This window comes from Palaemon carinicauda, chromosome 13 (genome assembly GCF_036898095.1).
Source record: "Palaemon carinicauda isolate YSFRI2023 chromosome 13, ASM3689809v2, whole genome shotgun sequence".
Taxonomy (NCBI): Eukaryota; Metazoa; Arthropoda; class Malacostraca; order Decapoda; family Palaemonidae; genus Palaemon; species Palaemon carinicauda.
In genome coordinates, this window is record NC_090737.1 from 22094796 (window position 1) to 22114795 (window position 20000).

Genomic DNA, 20000 nt, shown 5'->3' on the forward strand with positions numbered 1-20000 from the left:
GAGAGAGAGAGAGAGAGAAAGAGAGAGAGAGAGAGAGAGAGAGAGAGAGAGAGAGAGAGAGGTCGACACTTGGGTGTCAGCTTATTTCGCGCTAACAATCTCATCGATGTGTGGAGGGGAGGTTTTCGGTTCAGGATGCGCCCCGGAGAAAAAACTGCCTTCAAATGGCAAAGGCGTGCGTTTGTCATGGTGATGGCTTCTTTAATGTCATTAATTTCGAGATTTATGGCTTCATCTTCCTTCGCTTTTTTGTTTTTTCCACAAGCGTTCGCTCCACCCTGAGTTTTTCTCTTTTTCTTTTTGTCCTTTGTCTCGGATAATTATAGAGACTCGCTTCTTCTTGCTTTGTTGTTTAGCTGGGCGATGAGGTGGCCTTCCGGCTGGCTCTCTCTCTCTCTCTCTCTCTCTCTCTCTCTCTCTCTCTCTCTCTCTCTCTCTCTCTTTTGAACCCCGAACATCCGGGGTCCTCCTCACTGTCAGGAATTCGTTATATCACCAAGGTAGGCGAAGTCAGTTATTGTTTGAGGATGCAAATTGTCCTTCTATTCCGTCGTCATATTTACCTCGATCGAGACGTTCTGGGTTTAGGTGACATGCGAAAAATGCTTGACTAATTAGAGCTTATCAATTCTCATTAGGTTTAGAGCTCTCTTGCTTGAGGGTACACTCGGGCACACTATTCTATCTAATTTATCTTCCGGTTTTGTTAATTTTTTACTAGTTTATATAGGAAATATTCATTTTAATGTTGTTACAGTTCTTAAAATATTTTATTTTTCCTTGTTTTCTTTCCTCACTGGGCTATTTTCCCTGTTGGAGCCTTTGGGCTTATAGCATCTTGCTTTTTCAACTAGGGTTGTAGCTTAGCTAGTAATAATAATAATAATAATAATAATAATAATAATAATAATAATAATAATAATAATAATAATAATATTCTTGTTCGTCCTCATCTTATTTTGGAACTTCTCTTAAAATTTTCTCTTGTCTTGTCTTCTCTTCTCTTCTCTTCCTCCTTCTCCATCTCCTTTTCTTCATAAACATATACTTTAAGGTATGAAAAGCACATGAAGAGGCCGTTCTGTCTTGCAAGGCACATAATATTTTGTTAGAAGATAAAAGCTAAAGATTACCTAAAAGATGTTTGTATAACTTGATTAGGTGAAGTACTTCTTTTGAATACATGGTCATGTATTTCACTTGATCTGTCATTTGGATTAGACTTAATATATTAGGAAAAGAAATAGAGGGGAAATCATCAAAATCATCCTCAGCATTAATTTGATCTCGATCGTCGGTGTACCACATGGCGTGTAATGTAAGCACGCGATCCAGATATCTGGACCGTGTTTGAAGGTTTAAAGGCCGCTCATGATTAGCAGAGGCAAGGGACAGTGACATTTCCCTATCGAGCTGGACAATGCCCCAGGGACTGACCATATGACATTATTAGCACCCAAGCCCCCTCTCCACCCAAGATAGGACCAAAGAAGGCCGGGCAGTGGTTGCTGATGGCTCGGCAGAAAGATCTATAAGCTCCCTCAACCCCTTCCCCCCATCTTTAGCTCTCAAGGATGATGAGGATGCAGCGACCAAAGAAACTAAAGAGTTTTGACTCGAACCCCAGATTCACCAGTCAGGGACGTTACCACATCGGGTACCACAACCACAATGAGTAGGCATTACTTGATCTTTTCACCCTTCTTTCGGTCCCTAGATACGGTCACTTAATATCCTTCTATTATTATTATTATTATTATTATTATTATAAGCCAAGCTATACAACCCTAGTTGGAAAAGCTGGATGCTACAAGCCCAAGACCTTAAACGGGAAAGCAGCCCAGTGCGAAAAGGAAATAGAAAAAATAACAAAAAAATTATCTATGATAAATAGTTAAGAAACATGTATGACATATAATAAAAAGACATAAAATTTTGAATTATATCAAGATCAGTAATAACGTCAAAAATCATTCATATACAAAACGAAACGAGAATTTTTAAGCCTATTCATGTATCGGAATGGACAGTAATCAGTAGGGGTAGAGCTACCACAAACTCCTTTACCAAGTGGAGTAACATTGCCACTTATCCAGTGCAAAAAGAATTACTTCTAACTTACGAAAAAGACAGACAACTTAAGTGAAATAAAATCAACTGTCTATTAAAAAGAAGGGAAATATGTCATTTGGGCCTTTACTTCCGTAAGCATCTAGGATTAGAAAAAGTTTTTTGATTTTATGGGACCGAAAAGTTAAACTAATTAGTGTATCGTCAGTAAAAAAATAAATATGATGATTGAGCGAGTATCTCATTATTCTGCTTACTGTCAATCATATCGACCAAAAGGGTTGCCTTTTATTTGGACAGTGAGTGACAAAGCCATATCGTTTAAGCAAAGGACGAATTGTTAGTCTACACCAAAGACGGCAGATTTGAAGGTAGCCTACCATTTATATTCCTGGGTGTACAGTCACTTACATATGTTGGTGGATGTCCTGGTGTTTGAAAGAGATTTCTATTTCACCCCTTTCTGGACGACAGGTGTCTGGGAGCGGGGAAACCAGTCAAATATTCAACTACCTATACATTTGACCGGTTTCGTGCTCCCATACACCTGTCGCCCAGAAAGGGGTGAAATGGAAATCTCTCTCTAACCCCCTGACATCCATCAACTTATATCAGTGACGGTACTAGAAAGTGTTACTTTAATGGTGAAATCGTATTCCTTTTCAGTTGAAGCCTAAACTCTCAGCAGCACTTCTTAGCTGAATATAGTTATTCCAAATCAAATTAATCTGTTGCTTTTACAGATGATGAACCTTTGGTTTCTCCAAATAAATGCATGTACAATCCTGATTGAACCACTGTCCGTCCTTGATTCATTGTTTTTAACACACGAGAAGGAATACGCCTATCAATTATGTTGAGTAGATTTTTTAGAACAACAGTCTCAACCCCTTTTTGCAATCGTGAAGAAATCATAAGATCACTTAAAATACAATTGTATTATATATATATATATATATATATATATATATATATATATATATATATATATATATATATACTGTATATATATATATATATATATATATATAATGTATATATATACATATATATATATATATATATATATATATATATATATATATATATATATATATATATATATATATAACGGATTTTGAGCGAAGCGAAAAATCTATTTTTGGGTGAGATGGCCATGTCGTCCTGATGGAAGTTCCTATAGGGTAGCTTCCTAGAGTATATTACAACTACGGCAATATTCCCAGAGAATTTACCTTAAGGTACCAGAATTCTAACTCCTGGAGCGAATATCCCTCCTGAAAGGGATATCGCGACATATCAGAGGACGTATTCTTGACACGCCACATACCAATCTGCATCCCGAACAGAGATTCGTCTCGCAGGGGGCAATTGCCAAGAAACGAATTCGGGAAAGAAAAAGGGGGAGCCGCTCCCAAGGCTCCCTATCTCCCGATTCGTAAGCGTGCCTGGCGCCAATCCTGGCGCCATCTGTATTCCTTGTAGCGTACACGAGGTGCTACAGATACTGTATGTAGGGAGGGGTCCTACAGCCCTTTCTTAGAAAGGCAAGGGCGGGTCCATCAGGACGACATGGCTTGAGCCCAAAAAACGGATTTTGAGCGAAGCGAAAAATCTATTTTTGGGTGAGATGGCCATGTCGTCCTGATGGAAGTATACCAGAGCATTACTGTATCTGTGGATTCTCAGAACGTGCCGTACTCCCCGAAGGTAATTTTTCCCGGTCGACTAGACCTAGAGACCTAAGATGTTACCGTTATACATCTTTTCAACTAACTATAAACCATGTTAGAGCTTCCTGCCCCCTACAGGGAAGAGTCCTACTAGACTCTGGAAAAGTCTCGAAGAGTACATACCTATGTATGAATACCAGGCAAGCTAATATAGTGGTCTCGCCCTATATTAAGTAAAGCATAGTTTGTAAAGAACCACTGCGTCAATATGAAATATCGACCAGTTCTCCGCACAATACTTGTATTGGACAAAGGTTTATATCCGCATAGGAGGAAACTAGTAAAACCGCCATCGTCCCCTTATGGGACGGGGTCCTCCCGTTAAGGGAAAGCATAAACCAATGCAACATAGCTTGCATAAAGGAACAATTCTATTAGAATTATCCCAGATAAGGTACATAGAATGAATGCTCAATTATACCAATAAATTGACACAGGTGAAGGAGACGCAAGGTTCTCAAGAACAAGTTTATTGACAGGCAATAAATAGACAGGTTAACCATAATTATATATATATATATATATATATATATATATATATATATATATATATATATATATATACATAAGAAGAGGGTAACCCAAAACTTTAAGCATAAGTATGATAGTAAACAGAACTTGTTTGTCTGAAAGAAAAAACATTAAATGCCACTTTTAAGATACCGAGGTATCAAGGTCATAAAAGTCTGTATTACAAATCAGTGACATTAGCGTTAGAAACGCTCAGCACACATGTCTGCACTTATGCTAGGTTCACCTTTGGAACTGGAACAGTCTACCTGGGCAACACAGTGCCCTCACTTAGTTTGTAGTACAGTATGTAACTACACACTCACCCTGGAATTAATCGTCCCAATTAAAACCACTGTTCCTCGTAGAGTTAAACAGTAGGGTTAACACCGCGACCCACTGCTACCACAGATCTCTTTAGTTCCTCTACTTGCTTCGCATAGTGGCGAAAGAACACTCTGGAAGACTTCCAGCCAGTGTATGAACGGAGATGTTCAAAATCCATACAATTAAAGAAATTTAAGGATGAGGCAACTTTCCTCGGATCGTGACCTGCGGGTGTACTGTCAGGATCCGATCTGCGAATAAAATATGTGTTTTCGCTCTGAGTTGATTCAGAGATAAATTTGAGCCTGATGTTTCTCCCCTGAATAGTTGACCACCCTTGAAGTCTGAAGTTCTATGAAGATAGACCTTTAGGCATTCTACTGGACATAGAGATGCATCTTTTTTCAGAGGGCAGATTCTCCAGGGACCCCACCTGATGGTGGGTAACTCATTCTTGGCGAGAAACGTAGGATCCGGAAACAGGTTCAGTTCTCCCCCATCCAAGAACTGAACACGACCTGCCTCTCTCGAGAGGGCTACAATCTCACTAACCCTGGCCCCGGACGCGAGTGCAAATAGGAAAATAACTTTTTGTGTCAAATCCTTTAACGCACACTCTTCATTGCTCAGCAGAGAAGCGAAATGAAGAACTTTGTCTAAAGACCATGAAATAGGCTTTGGAGGTGCTGAAGGTCTGAGCCTAGCGCAGGCTTTTGGGACTTTATTAAAGATCTCGTTACCTAGGTCGACCTGGAAGGCATATAGAATGGGTCTTGTCAAAGCAGACTTACGCGCTGAAATCGTGTTAGCTGCCAATCCTTGACCATGGAGGTGGATGAAGAAAGATAAGCAGAAGTCTGTCAAGATCTCCTGCGGATTCTTCGCCTTGACAAAGGGCCACCCATTTTCTCCAAGATGACTCATATTGCCTTCTAGTAGATTTGCACTTATATTCCTCAAGGAAGTCTATGCTGGCTTTCGAAATCCCGAAACGCTTTCTCACCGCTAGGGAGAGAAAATCATGAGCTGCAGGGTCCGGGTTTTCTGTAATGAAGCGCAGACAGTTGACTTCAGGACTCGCTGGGTCAGAACTGGATCTGGTAGCGGTACAAACTTCAGCTGCAGTTCCAATGCCAGGGGGAACCACACGCTGTTTGGCCACTTGTGGGCCACTATTGCCGCTACCCCCTTGAAGGATCTCAGTTTGTTGAGGACCCTCAACAGAAGGTTGTGAGGAGGGAACAGATAAATCTTGGACCATCTATTCCAGTTGAGGGACATCGCGTCCACTGCTTCCTCTAAGGGGTCCTCGTACGGGGACACGTACAGGGGCAACTTCTTGTTGTCTTTCGTCGCAGAGAGGTCTATCTACAGTTCTGGGACTTGATTCAGAATGAAGGAGAATGATCCTGCGTCTTAGAACCATTCTGACTCTATCGGTGTGAACCTGGATAGAGCGTCCGCCGTCACATTGCGGACTTCTTGAAGGTGAACTGCCGACAGGTACCACTTCTTCTTTTCCACCAATCGGAAGATGGCCAACATCACCTGGTTGAGAGGTGGTGACCTCGATCCATGTCGATTCAAGCATCTCACAACTACCTCGCTGTCCATCACCAACCTTATGTGGATCGAGTGATGCGGGGAGACTTTCTTTAAGGTAAGGAGCACTGCCATAGCTTCTAGAAAGTTTATGTGAAAGGTCTTGAATAGCTTGGACCAAGTCCCCTGGACTTTTTTCCAATGAGAGTGACCTCCCCATCCCTCCTTCGAGGCGTCTGAGTGAATCGTCACCGACGGGGGAGGTGGCTGAAGAAGAACCGACTTCTTTAGATGTCTGGCTTGGGACCAAGGCCTGAGAAGAGTACTTAGCCGAAGCGGAACTGGTCTTCTCAGATCTCTTCGCGCGTTTGATGCATAACTTCTCCAAACTCTGGTTGCATCCTTTAGCTGTGCTCTTAGCACTGGGTCTGTCACCGAAGCAAACTGGAGAGAGCCCAGTACCCTCTCCTGTTCGCGTCTTGATATCCTTTCGGAATCTAGAAGTCTCTTGACAGAACTCCTTCCTTTTCTTCGCCGGGATGGAGAAACGGTGTGACAAAAGGTCCCAGTGGATTCCCAGCCACTGGAACTTTTGAGATGGAGAAAGTCGAGACTTTTTTCTGTTGATCTAGAAGCCTAGGTACTCTAGGAACTGGATCACTTGACTGGAAGCTTGCAAGCATTCTGTCTCGGATGCTGCCCACACCAACCAGTCGTCCAGGTAGGCTACTACCTGAATTCCCTTTAGGCGTAATTGTTTGAGAGCTACGCTTGCAAGCTTCGTAAAAATCCTTGGGGCTATGTTTAGCCCGAATAGCATGGCTCCGAAGGCGTATAGTCTTCGTTGTAGCCTTAACCCTAGGTAGGGGTAGAGTTGACGGCTGATTGGAATGTGCCAATAGGCGTCTGACAAGTCTATAGAGACGGAATATGCCCTCTTGGGCAGTAAGGTCCTTATATGTTGCAGTGTTAGCATTTTGAATTTGCAATTCACTATGAACTTGTTGAGTGGCGACAAGTCCAGAATGACTCTGAGCTTTTCCGAGTCTTTCTTGGGAACACAAAACAGCCTCCCTTAGAAATTGATGAGCTTCACCCTTCGGATCACCTTTTTCCTCCAACAGTTCTTGAACGTACTCCTCCAGAACGGGGGTGGAGTGTTGGAAAAACCGAAGGCACGGGGGTGGAGTGCTGTACCAGCTCCAGCCCAGTCCATTCTTGAGTAGGCTGTGGGCCCAGGGATCGAAGGTCCACCGATCCCGAAATTTCAGAAGTCTCCCTCCTACCGGTATCATCTCACTTGGACTGCCGTCCTGAGGTCTTGCCTCCCTGACCACGACCACCCCTGAATCCCCTTCCCCTTGAGGGGCGCCTAGACGAGCCTCTGGCTGCTCCTCTAGGCTTTGCTCGAAAGGAAGTAGACTGCCCTTCGAATGCTGGGGTGAATGCCGTGGACTGTGTCGACACGGCCTGGGGTACCCACTGAAAAGTGGTCGGGGTTTGTGCCACGATCTGGGGCACTGGAGGCAATGGCAATTGCAGTTGCTGTTGCTGTTTAAGAGGCTTGGCTGGCTGAGACGGTAGCCTAGTCCTCATAGTCTTCCTCTTTGGTTGAGGACCCTCATCTGGGGAAGACTTTCTTTTGATAGCCAGGCCCCACTTCTGGGGAAAGTTTCTATTCTCCAAGGCGGCCTTATCAACAACTTCTTTGACCGAGTCGGTAGGGAAAAGGTCTTTCCCCCAAATGTTGGAGGAGATTAGTTTCCTTGGCTCGTGCCTCACCGTAGCCGAGGTGAACACGAACTCCCTACAAGCTCTCCTTGCCTTGACGAAGCCATAAAGGTCCTTCGTCACTGTGGCCAGATGAGTCTTGGCCACCACCATGAACATTTCATGGACCTTGGGGTCACTTGCCATCGTCTTGAGAGTAGTCTGAAGAGACACTGAGGCAGCCAGTCTTTCTTTTGTCTCGAACTCTCTTCGTAAAAGAAAGTCAGACAGCTTAGGGAGGTCCTCGCCGAACTGACGTCCGGCAATATCAGCCTCCAACTTTCCAACTGAGAACGTAAGATGGACGTCCTTCCAGTCTTTGTGGTCCACAGGCAGGGCCAGCGACAAGGGTTTACACTCCTCCAGGGAGGGGCAAGGCTTGCCGGCCTCGACTGCTTTTAGTACAGCCAGAAACCCTTTCTGTAAAAAGGGGAAGGCTCTAGCAGGCGAGGACACCAAGGAAGGGAGCTTCTTGCTCAATGCAGCTACCTTTGAGTAAGAGAAGCCCCTCTCTTTCATCGAGGATGAAAGTAGAGCTTGAGCCTTAGCATGGTCCATCACTATGACCTCCTTCGGCTCTGTCTCCTCCCTTGAAGCTGGTTCCTTCCTCAGCCGGACATAACAGTCCGGATATGATGCCTTGCTGGGCCAGAATTCCACCTCCTCCGGGGGAACTGAGCCCAGCTTATCCGAGATGACGATCTTTCCAGTCGTCATCGGCATGTGCTCAGCATACCTCCATGGGTTAGCATCTGAGCACAAGGGAAGGTCTTTCACATTGAGCTTTTTCTGGGGCCCATGTGATTCTGCAAGGCACTGCATTCGCAGTTCCATTGCAGCCGCCTTCTCCTGATTCTCCTTCTGCATTTGTTGGATCATTCCAACAATAGAAGAGAGGGCCTGTCCCAGCTCTACTGGGAGACCGGCCGATGTAGAGGGAATAGGCTCCGGAATCTGAACCGGAGTAGCCGACACCTCGTCGACGTCTACCTCTACAACGTCTAGGGCTTGAACTTCATCCTGGGCTTCTGCCAGGAGGTCTTCCTCCTGACACCCATCCACATCAGACATCCTGTCATCTAACTGGATGTCTTGCATCGCGACCGCGACTTCAGCATCCACCTGGATCTGAACTTGGGGGATCTCCTCTTGAGGCTGGGGAATCACTGCATCGGCTGATGCCTTAGGGAAAAGATACGCCCTCATCTTCTCACTTGGAAGATAAGGGCCAGAGGTGTTCTTTTGGAAGCCCCTTACCCAGGTACGAAGCTTCTTCCTAGCTATATCCCTTGATTCCGCCGTCCTAGGGGAATCAAAGGCCTCAGTAATCAGGTTAGTGCACACAGTACATACCTGAGGGTCCCAATACCGGAGATCATCCTTGGAGACAGCGCATGCTGCGTGTCTCCTACAAAACTCATGTCCGCAGAGGTTCTTGCTGCGGACGTTGCAGAAAACACTTCCGCACTTCGGAGGGTCCTTCTGTAAAGAGAAGAAATTTCCATGAGTATCAAGTGAACTATGTATCACTGGATATGCATAGTATAGCATAACAATTCAGAAAGGAAAGACACACAATTGTGTTTCCCTCACAACCCAATGTTGCAGCCTTCTAGATAATAAAATCAAATGGTTAATCTCTTCTAGAGTAACCAATGCATATTTCCAGAGGAAACAGGTGGAGCTCACACCTAAGCAATGATTTTAAAATCCTGGATAATAGACAGGAAAGAACTCACTTTCCTATCTGTAGGGCAACAGCAAAGGACTGTGCAAGAAAACACAAAAGTGTTAGAACACACAGTGCTGTACCAAAACCCATACTATAGTTTTCTTCTTACTGTATATGTTATACTGAAGAATACTAGTACAGTATAGGAGGATACGTGCCGGCCAGCACCTGCCAGGCGGCACACACCATAACTATACTCTATCGGATCCTTTAAGGCGAACAAGGCTGGGTTTGGGCCGGGAGCGGCGATGCCATATCAAATATTACCATCATGGTGAATGGAGGCAGCATAAGTTAAAAAAATGTAAATATAATTAATTAATAATAAATATTCGCGATTCTTAAATGCCCTCGTAATTTCTTTACTTTTATAACAATAAAATTACACGTTTCTTCTTAAACGTGGCAGAAAAATTTTACAGCGCTGCCACATCCTTCTCAGGCGTTAAGCTGACCTCAGGGTATGAATATGTCAAACAGCGTGTGTCTCCATAAAGACGGCTCAACCAAAACAGTCAGTCATTAAGGAGTCTGTCGCCCTACCACGAACATGGAAGGAAGTCCTCGTTATACAAATAAAAAAATGTTACATATTTTTAATATAAAAGATGTGCAGAAATAAATCTCTATAATCCTGGCATTCTTGTGTATCGTTATCAGTATAACATTCATGACTCAAAACTATCATCTATTTGTTTTGATAAATCCTTACAAAGTCTATGAAACACAAATTGATATTTTCATCAGGTATGACACTCAAGCAAAAGTATCTTATATTTTGAAGATAAAAACGTGCCAAACCTAAAACAAAATATTCAAAGTAAATTACAAAGCTAGAACAAAGTCCATAGAAAGAAGGCATGAGAATATAAAAAGAAAGTGTATCGGATACTCTTAATGAAGATAATTGGGTGTCTATACTACGTATAGATAATATATTTAATTGTTGTCGATAATTCTGTGTAACCCATGTATCTTTATGACACTATTTCAGTTTACCTGCCTAAATTTACACAGGATCTCTCTCTCTCTCTCTCTCTCTCTCTCTCTCTCTCTCTCTCACACACACACACACACACACACACATATATATATATATATATATATATATATATATATATATATATATATATATATATAACAAATAGTAGAGCCTCCACGAGATGGAATTTGTGAGTGTAGGTAGATAAATTCACACATACGAGTTGATTAGAGAATGCGGAAACTCAGTAGTATGGGATAATCCCTAGAAAGGTCCAGTATATTGCCCCAGGAGACATTCGAGCGCAGGGATTAAAAGGGTAAACAGGAGCGGTAGGCCTTTAAACACTCCAGAGAAGGACATTTGGCAACGTAGGAGACAACGCCCGGATTGCCATGAAGGAGCCGATAGAGTATAGCTTTAAAGTATACTACTTAACAGCTATAAGGCGGCAGAACTCTGGTTCAAATGCATGTGCCGGTCGGCAGCAATTGCCGGCCGGCAACAGCCAATGTCGGCCGGCAATGGCTGCCGGCCGGCAACTACACAAGGTAGTACCCAGCTGCTGGCCACACTCTTGGTGACCGGCAGACAAGGGCTGACATTAGCCGGCCGGCAAAGGTACAGGACCGATGCCAGCCGGCAGCAAAAGAACCAGAGGACTACACCTGCCCGGCTGCCGGCCTCATAGGCCGGCAGCCGGGTCGGGTACAGCACTAGAAGAAAAATAGGATGGATGCCGGGATAAGAGTGTACACTACCTCCAAGCCCGACAATCCGAAAGAGTGCATATAAGGAAGGGGAGAATCTAATTCAGGCTTCCTGACCAATGCCGTCTGGCTCTACAGGCAGGCATGGATGAGGGACCAAGGGAGGTCCGGGCAGCACTCAAAATATAAGACCCTTGCTGGCCGGCAGGGGGCTGAGTCAATTCCACATCCTAACCTATTCTAGGTCCAGATGTAGAACGACGTACAGTACTGTAATGGCTAGGCCATTACAGAGATACAGGGGGAAGGGACAAAAGAGGGTCCTACCAACCTTGCTTTAGTGACGGATCACCCGCAGCCAAGAAACTCATCTTAGCCTAAGGGAGATCCAAGGGGGGAGGCCAGCAATACTTGCCAGCTCCCAGAGCACCAAAGCAAGGAAGGTGTTGCTACTCCCAGGGAAAGAAACTTATCCTCCCCCGAGAACAGCAACAAGGACTAGTCTGGTAGATCACAAAAGAAGGAATCATATCCACAGAAACCTTCGGTAGTGACCTAAGGAGGCTAAGCCACCTTTGTCTGTGTCAGGCCAGCGAGGGAGACTCTACCCCAAGCCAGACAAACACAGACTCAGACTAAAAAACTCTGTTGTTCTGTCCCTCTTTGAACCAGACTTACTGGAACAGGAAGGTATAGTAACACCCCAGTATAGTTTTATCGATAATTAATTCAGAAAAAACCACTTAGGGATAAGCCCAAGGCTTAAACAGAGGGATAGGGATTGCATACCTTCTCCGAAGAAAAGAAAGCAACCGGGGAGTATGAGAAAGTATACTAAGGCTCCATAAGCAACTTAGCCTAGGCACCAAGAGAATCGATTACCTAAATCACCGAAACTCACTCGTATACTATCTTGGAAATATTCCACACAATCTTAAATGTATAAAACATAGCCTAAAGCTTCAATAAAATTTTAATACACTCGGAAAACCCAAATTCATGCATGAAGTACTAGGACCAAACGACTAGGCTACATGGCCTAGCGTAGGCCAGAGTGGCGAATACTTCGCCAAAATAATACTAAGCACGAAAGGAAATCCTATGTAATGCTAAATAGCTAAAATTTATTAAAGTAAAACAACCGGGAATGTCGCTCTGACTAACTAAACTTATACCTAGCGAACGACAGCGTCCATGACGCCTCCGGTAGGCTACGGCTCTTGTAACAAAGATTAATCCTATTAATCACTCAAAAATTTACCAAGAGCCTACATTTATACATAAAAGACATGGTACTCAACTTATCAGAGGCCGACGAAGACGGAAAAGCTATGAAAAGCAGAATAAATCCAAGATTTGCGAGAAACACAGGAAAAAACACCGAGTTGTTAAGCTACGCAAAAAGGAATACAGATGGCGCCAGGATTGGCGCCAGGCACGCTTACGAATCGGGAGATAGGGAGCCTTGGGAGCGGCTCCCCCTTTTTCTTTCCCGAATTCGTTTCTTGCCAATTGCCCCCTGCGAGACGAATCTCTGTTCGGGATGCAGATTGCCATGTGGCGTGTCAAGAATACGTCCTCTGATATGTCGCGATATCCCTTTCAGGAGGGATATTCGCTCCAGGAGTTAGAATTCTGGTACCTTAAGGTAAATTCTCTGGGAATATCGCCGTAGTTGTAATATACCCTAGGAAGCTACCCTATAGGAACTTCCATCAGGACGACATGGCTTGAGCCCAAAAATATGTGTATATATATATATATATATATATATATATTGTATATATATACACATATATATACATATAATATATATATGTATATATATACACTATATGTCCATATATATATATGTATTTATATACACCATATATAAATTATATACATACTGTACATACATATATGTATGTATATATATATATATATATATATATATATATATATATATATATATATATAGATATATATGTATATATATACACTATATATACATACATATATGTATATGTATATATATATATATATATATATATATATATATATATATATATATATATATATATATATATAATATTACAACAACAAATGTAGCCATTTCTAGTCCCCTGCAGTACAAAGGCCTTAGGCATGTATTTCTTCATGTCTGGGGTTTGGCCAATTGGATCACCACGCTTTCCATTATGAATTGGTGATGGCAGGAGATTTATATCTGATCGCTCACAGCAAACCGACCTAGTACGAGTGGCCCTAACTAGTGCAACTTTGCTGATCATGGCGATGCACTAACTTATTTACCTGGGTAGGTGTCCCTACTCAGAGTATGACACATTATGGACAGGTTGCTCAATTCTAAATACTTTCATTTCTTACATTTTGCTGTCCAACCTCTTCTAATTTTTTTTCCCAGCGCAGGGATAGTTAATTCAAAGTTATAGACCCAATCCGATTAAACTTTCTTAATTATCATGTTCTCGATCGTCTGCGTTATAGAATTACAAAGCAGCGAAGAATTTTGTTCTGTCGTACGCAATGGTTGTAAAACGTTAATGTACACTGCAATGACTTCATGGTTCCTGGATGCTTAGAGGCAATCTCACATCCGGTGGTATAAGCACAGGTAATCTGGACAATACCAGGTGGACCGTCCTTCCAGCGTTATGTTGATTTTGCTGTTGTTTCTGTTGTTATTGACTTCCTTTGTGTCTATGCTGTTACTATGAAAGAGGGCGTTCATAAAATTCCTTCGCTTAATATTACTATTGTGGATAAAATAGCTCCCCGAGTCCCTGTTTCCGTCAGAGATTGTTTCATTGCTGGTTACTATTGTTAACATTGCTTGTCCCATAATTCAACTGTTTATAATTGCTACCTTAGGAAGCTTCCTTTGTTGAAATTGCCTCGTGCTTAATTACGTCATCTGGAAAGACTTTGTGATGAAATTATTCGTTGTGAAGTCAATACTTCTGAAACTGTTTGTGAAGATTTTGGTCTTATTTCTAAAACTGTTTGTGAAGATTTTGGTCTTATTTCTGAAACTGTTTGTGAAGATTTTGGTTTTACTCTGAAACTGTTTGTGAAAATTTGGTTTTAATTCTGAAACTGTTTGTGATAATTTTGGTTTGAGACTGTTTGTGAAGGGTTTTGTTTTACTTATGAAACAGTTAAGAAGATTTTGGTTTTACTTTGAAACTGTTTGTGAAGATTTTGGTTTCAGTTCTGAAACGGTTTACGAAGATTTGGTTTTATTTTTGAAACTGTTTGTGAATATTTTAGTTTTATTCCGAAACGGTTTATGAAGAATTTGGTTTTACTTCTGAAACTGTTTGTGAAGATTTTGGTTTTATATCTGAAACTGTTTGTGAAGAATTTGGTTTTACTTCTGAAACCGCTTGTGAAGATTTTGATTTTATATCTGAAACTGTTTCTGAAGATTTTGGTTTTACATCTGAAACCGTTTGTGAAGATTTTAGTTCTATTTCTGAAACTGTTTGTGAAGGTTTTGGTTTTATTTCCGAACCGTTTGTGAAGATTTTGGTTTTACTTCTGAAACGTTTTGTGAAGATTGTAGTTTTTAATTGTGAAACTGTTTGTGAAGATTTCAGTTCTAATTATGAAACTGTTTGTGAAGATTTTGGTTTTATTTCTGAAACCGTTTGTGAAGATTTTGGTTCAATTTTGAAACTGTTTCTGAAGATTGTTAGCTTTTAATTGTGAAACCGTTACTCCAGGAAGACTTAAGTCTCAGTATAATGCTTCTTCAAAAACTGATTAATTTGTCCTTGAGGCAAAACAGCTGTATCTAATTGTAATTCCCCTGACTGGTTCGTCAAAGGAGGAAGGGATTCACTTGATTTCTCTCTCGCCGCCCAGTGTGAACATCCATTTTTCCTCTTCTATCGCCAGGAAATCATACTCGAGTTTTATTGCCAAAATGGGTGTTGGTCCTTTTTGAATTTTCATCTCTCGTCTCTTCGCGTGTGCATTCCCACCCGACCGTGATCGACGAATTTTATGTGGGGATGAATAACAGGGGCTGTAAGTTGAGGATGAATAAGGGGGGGGGGTTAAAATATAGGATGAATAACAATGGATTTAAATATAGAGGACGAGTAACAGGGGTTTAAGTGTAGGATGAATAATAGGGTTCTCAATGCGAGGATGAATAACAGTGGATTTAATGCACGGATGAATAACGGGGTTTAAGTAGGGGATGAATAACAAGGAGTTTAATGCGATGATGAATAACAGGGGGTTTATTTAGAGGATGAATAAGAGTGGGTTTAATGCGAGGATGAATAACTGTGGGTTTAATGCACGGATGAATAACGGGGTTTAAGTAAGGGATGAATAACAAAGGGTTTAATGCGAGTATGATTTTAATGCGAGTATGATTAATAGAGGGTTTAACACGCGTACGAATAACGATATTTAAAGCAAAGATGACTGCGTTATGTCTTATGACTTTTTTTTTATTGTAGCTATATATATATATATATATATATATATATATATATATATATATATATATATATATATATATATATATATATGTATGTATGTATGTATGTATGTTAACACTAACATCAAATGAAGCCGTTTCTAGTCCACTGGAAGTTTGGCCAGTTTTCATTACCACGCTGGCCACTTGATGGTTGGAGATTCTTGTCTGATCGCTCACAGTAAACAAACCTAGTATGGGTGCCCCTGATTAGTACAGCTGAAGAATTATTGCAGGTTTTATTTGTGATTACTATTAGCCACATAACTATTTTTGCCTCAAAATTTGGTGTCCGAGATGCATTTTGTGCTTTGACATTGCTGTCTTCGGTTTGACTTCCACTGTCTGACTGCACCTTAGTTTTCTGCATGCTTTATATCTTCTTTAAATTTATTTGATTGTTTGCTTATCTGTTCAATTATTTTGGGATTTGTTTACGTTGTATATATACTCATTTGTTAGTTTTATGTGGTTTTGTATAATGTTAGTTATTATAATGTATATTAGGATTTTTCTGTTGCATGGGCTTCCATTTTTGGAATCCGAATTATGGCTACCATGAATAATATAGTAATAATGAAGATTATAATAATGGTTTTGTTATTAGTTACCGAAATACCGTTATACAGTTATAGTCATTGATTCCCATTTGCTAGCTTTATAAAAAAGTATATTCACTTTCATAAATCATTACTATAAATACGGTTTGTATACTTATAAATAAATCCTCTTGACATTCTACCCCTACCGCCACCACTTACCCCTACCCCTTAACCCCTCCCTTACCCCTCCCTGTCTCCGCTCCGTACTCTCGCATTTCTCAGGTCAGTTAAAAAGCTACTCCAAGATGCCTATCTCTCTTTGTGGCGATGTACACAAAGATCCTACGGTAATGATATATCAAAGGCGTCTAGGCATCCAGCATTGTGTTTCTTCATTTTACGCCGTTCGTTCGTATTTTTTTTTCTCGTTTTCTATCTGGTTCCATCAGGGCGGCCTCTCCAAGGACATTATGGTCATCCCTTTAACCCTTTGTTGCAAATCCCATTAATGCCATGTCATTAAGCCTTTAATCATAGCTCCCCTAATTACTGGACGTGATCAATGAGCTTTCATTGGGATGGGTCTCTTCATATTCTTCAAAAGGTACCTTCCGCAAATACAGCTACCGCTGTTGCTGTCACTGCTGCCGCTGCTGTTAATACTGATTTTGGGTGTCACTTACGGGTTGCCATTTTATATATACATTATTAATTCCCTTTTTCAAAGTAAATTAAGCTAAATTACAATTAAATTCTCTTACGGGCTGCCAACGCAAGAGCCCGTGTCTTACATAACGCCAGACAATCTTTACTGAACTGAACATTATCCATAAGTTCGTGTTTGAGCAAAAATTGAAGCGTAATTAGAAATATTATACGACCAATTTCAAGTAATAACTTAAATAAACAAGCATAAAAAACCAAAATTCCCATTTGCGTAAAAGCGTAACGCAAATTAGTGGTTTGCACAATTTGTGTAATTGTCGTTTTAAAACGAACGACCGATAGATGCTTTTGGTGGCTCATACTCTCTCTCTCTCTCTCTATCTCTCTCTCTCTCTCTCTCTCTCTCTCTCTCTCTCTCTCTCTCTCTCTGTCTGTCTCTCTCTCTCTCTCTCTCTCTCTCTCTCTCTCTGTCTGTCTGTCTGTCTGTCTGTCTCTCTGTCTCTCTCTCTCTCTCTCTCTCTCTCTCTCTCTCTCTCTCTCTCTCTCTGTTCCGTCTAGGCACGGGCTCTTTTTAAAGGTCTTAAATGCACTTCATGAATGGCAAAGGCAAGGGACAGTGACATTGCCCTAGCTTGCAGGACAGTGCCCTAGAGACTGACCAAATATACATATGATCAGCACCCAAGGCCCCTCTCTACCCGAGCTAGGACTCGGTAGGTAAATCCAGAGTCTCCTCAAATTCCCCAATCCTTAGCTTGCAAAGGTGGTGAGGTTGCAGATAGTACAAGAAACTATCAAAGTTTGAGTGATACTCGATCTCCCGTCCAATAGAACGCCAGTCAGTATCGTTTCCAGCCCGTGGCGTAGAATCTTTGATCCAAGGATGATGATTTTTTTTTTTTTTTTTTTTTTTTTTTTTTTTTTTTTTTTGGTGGGGGGGGGGATACTCTTAGCTGCTCAGCATTGATATTTGCAAGCGGGTATCAACATAAAACTTTTCGTACTAATATTCACGAATTGTGGGCATGCTTTACCATGCAGCCAGTCACACGCTACTCACGAATTGATTGAATATTTCAACATACAGGTGCGTGCACGTGCATTCATGAATTACACGCATTCATCATGCCTGCATATATTCAGACACACAGGCGGTCGTGAATTACTGGCGGAGTTGATATATGCGGACTTGCATAAGAGCATTCAAGGATTACAGTTAACATTTAGAATTTCAAATATTGTAGACTTGCTGTAATATGTGGATATTAGTTTAAAGGTAATAGTTAGAATTTAAAAAATTGCAGACAGGCTGTAATATGCGGATATTAGTTTAAAGGTAATCAACGTGTTATAGTTGTAAGCGGTTTATACATGCTGAAAGGTACTCACGAGAAAGGGGCACGTCTTAACAATAAATTTTCATTCTACAGGTTTTTGTTATGCAATTTCGTAGATAATTTATTTGCCGTGTTGCAGATGAAAATCAATACACGTCCTGACACGTGATCAACATTTTTAGACCTACAGAGGCCACAATTAGATTTTTTTCAATACATTTTTATCGCCATAGATTGAGTTGTATGTCGCGTGTAAATATCTTTGGGTTATCGTTTTGCAACAGTATTTATAGTCCCCCTTTTAAATGAGTTTAAGTAGGAATTTATACAAAGTTAATCTGAGATCGGTTCCAGTGACTTGGAATGATCAAGCATTGAAGTTGGATTTTGTTTGCAAGTGCAAACAAATTCCAACTTGGCAGTTACTTGAATGAAATTATATCATCATCATCATCTCCTCCTACGCCTATTGACGCGCCTCATAGTCCTCAGCCAAGTAGGTCTGGGTCTTCCAACTCTTCTAGGGCCTTGTGGAGCCCAGCTGAACGTTTGGTGAACTTGGGGAGTGCGAAGAGCATGTCCAAACTATCTCCATCTAACCCTCATCATGATCTCATCCACATATGGCACTCGAGTAATCTCATATAGTTTCATTTTTAATCTTGTCCGGCCATTCAACTCCTAATATCCTTCTGAGGGATTTATTCTCAAATCTACTAAATCAATTGGAGATTGTTTCCACAGAGTAACACTGATCTCACTAAACTGACATATACCCGATTTTTATATGTAATTTCAGGCGATTTGATTTAAAAATTTTACTTAACCTAGGCATCTTCTGATTTTCTTTTTTAAATCTTTCACTAAACTCTTAATTCTCAAGACCATGTATTGGAGATCATAGTTCCCAAATACCTAAAAGATTCTACCTCATTAATCCTTTCTCCTTCCAATGGTATTTCATCTTCCATTGCATACTCAGTTCTCATCATCTCTGTCTTTCTTCTATTTATCTTCAGCCCAACCTCATGTGATATTTAATGCATTCTGATAAGCAAGCATTGCAAATCCTGTGGTGTTCTTCTAATAAGGACAACATCATCAGCATACTTTAGGTCTGCTAAATTCATATCACCAATTCAGTCCAATCTTTCTCCACCATCTCCGACTGTTCTGCGCATTACAAAATCCATGAGGAGGATAAACAACATAGGTAATAACACATTCCCTTGGAGTACTCTGCTGTTCACTGGAAATTAATTTGATAAGACTCCATTAACATAAACTTTGCACTTGCTGTGCTCATAAACAGACTTAATCAAATTTACATATTTAAGAGGAATTCCATAATAACACAGGACTCTCCACAAAATTGGCCGGTGCACACTATCAAAGGCTTTTTCATAGTCCACAAATGCCATCAAAAGGGGATTTCTATATTCCACGCATTGCTGTACAACATGTCCCAAAATGAAAATTAGGTCAGTGCAACTTCTACCTTTTCTAAATCCTGTTTGTTCATCTCTCAGCTTTTCACCAATCTCTCTCTCTCCAGTCTTTTTAGAATAAGCATGCTATATA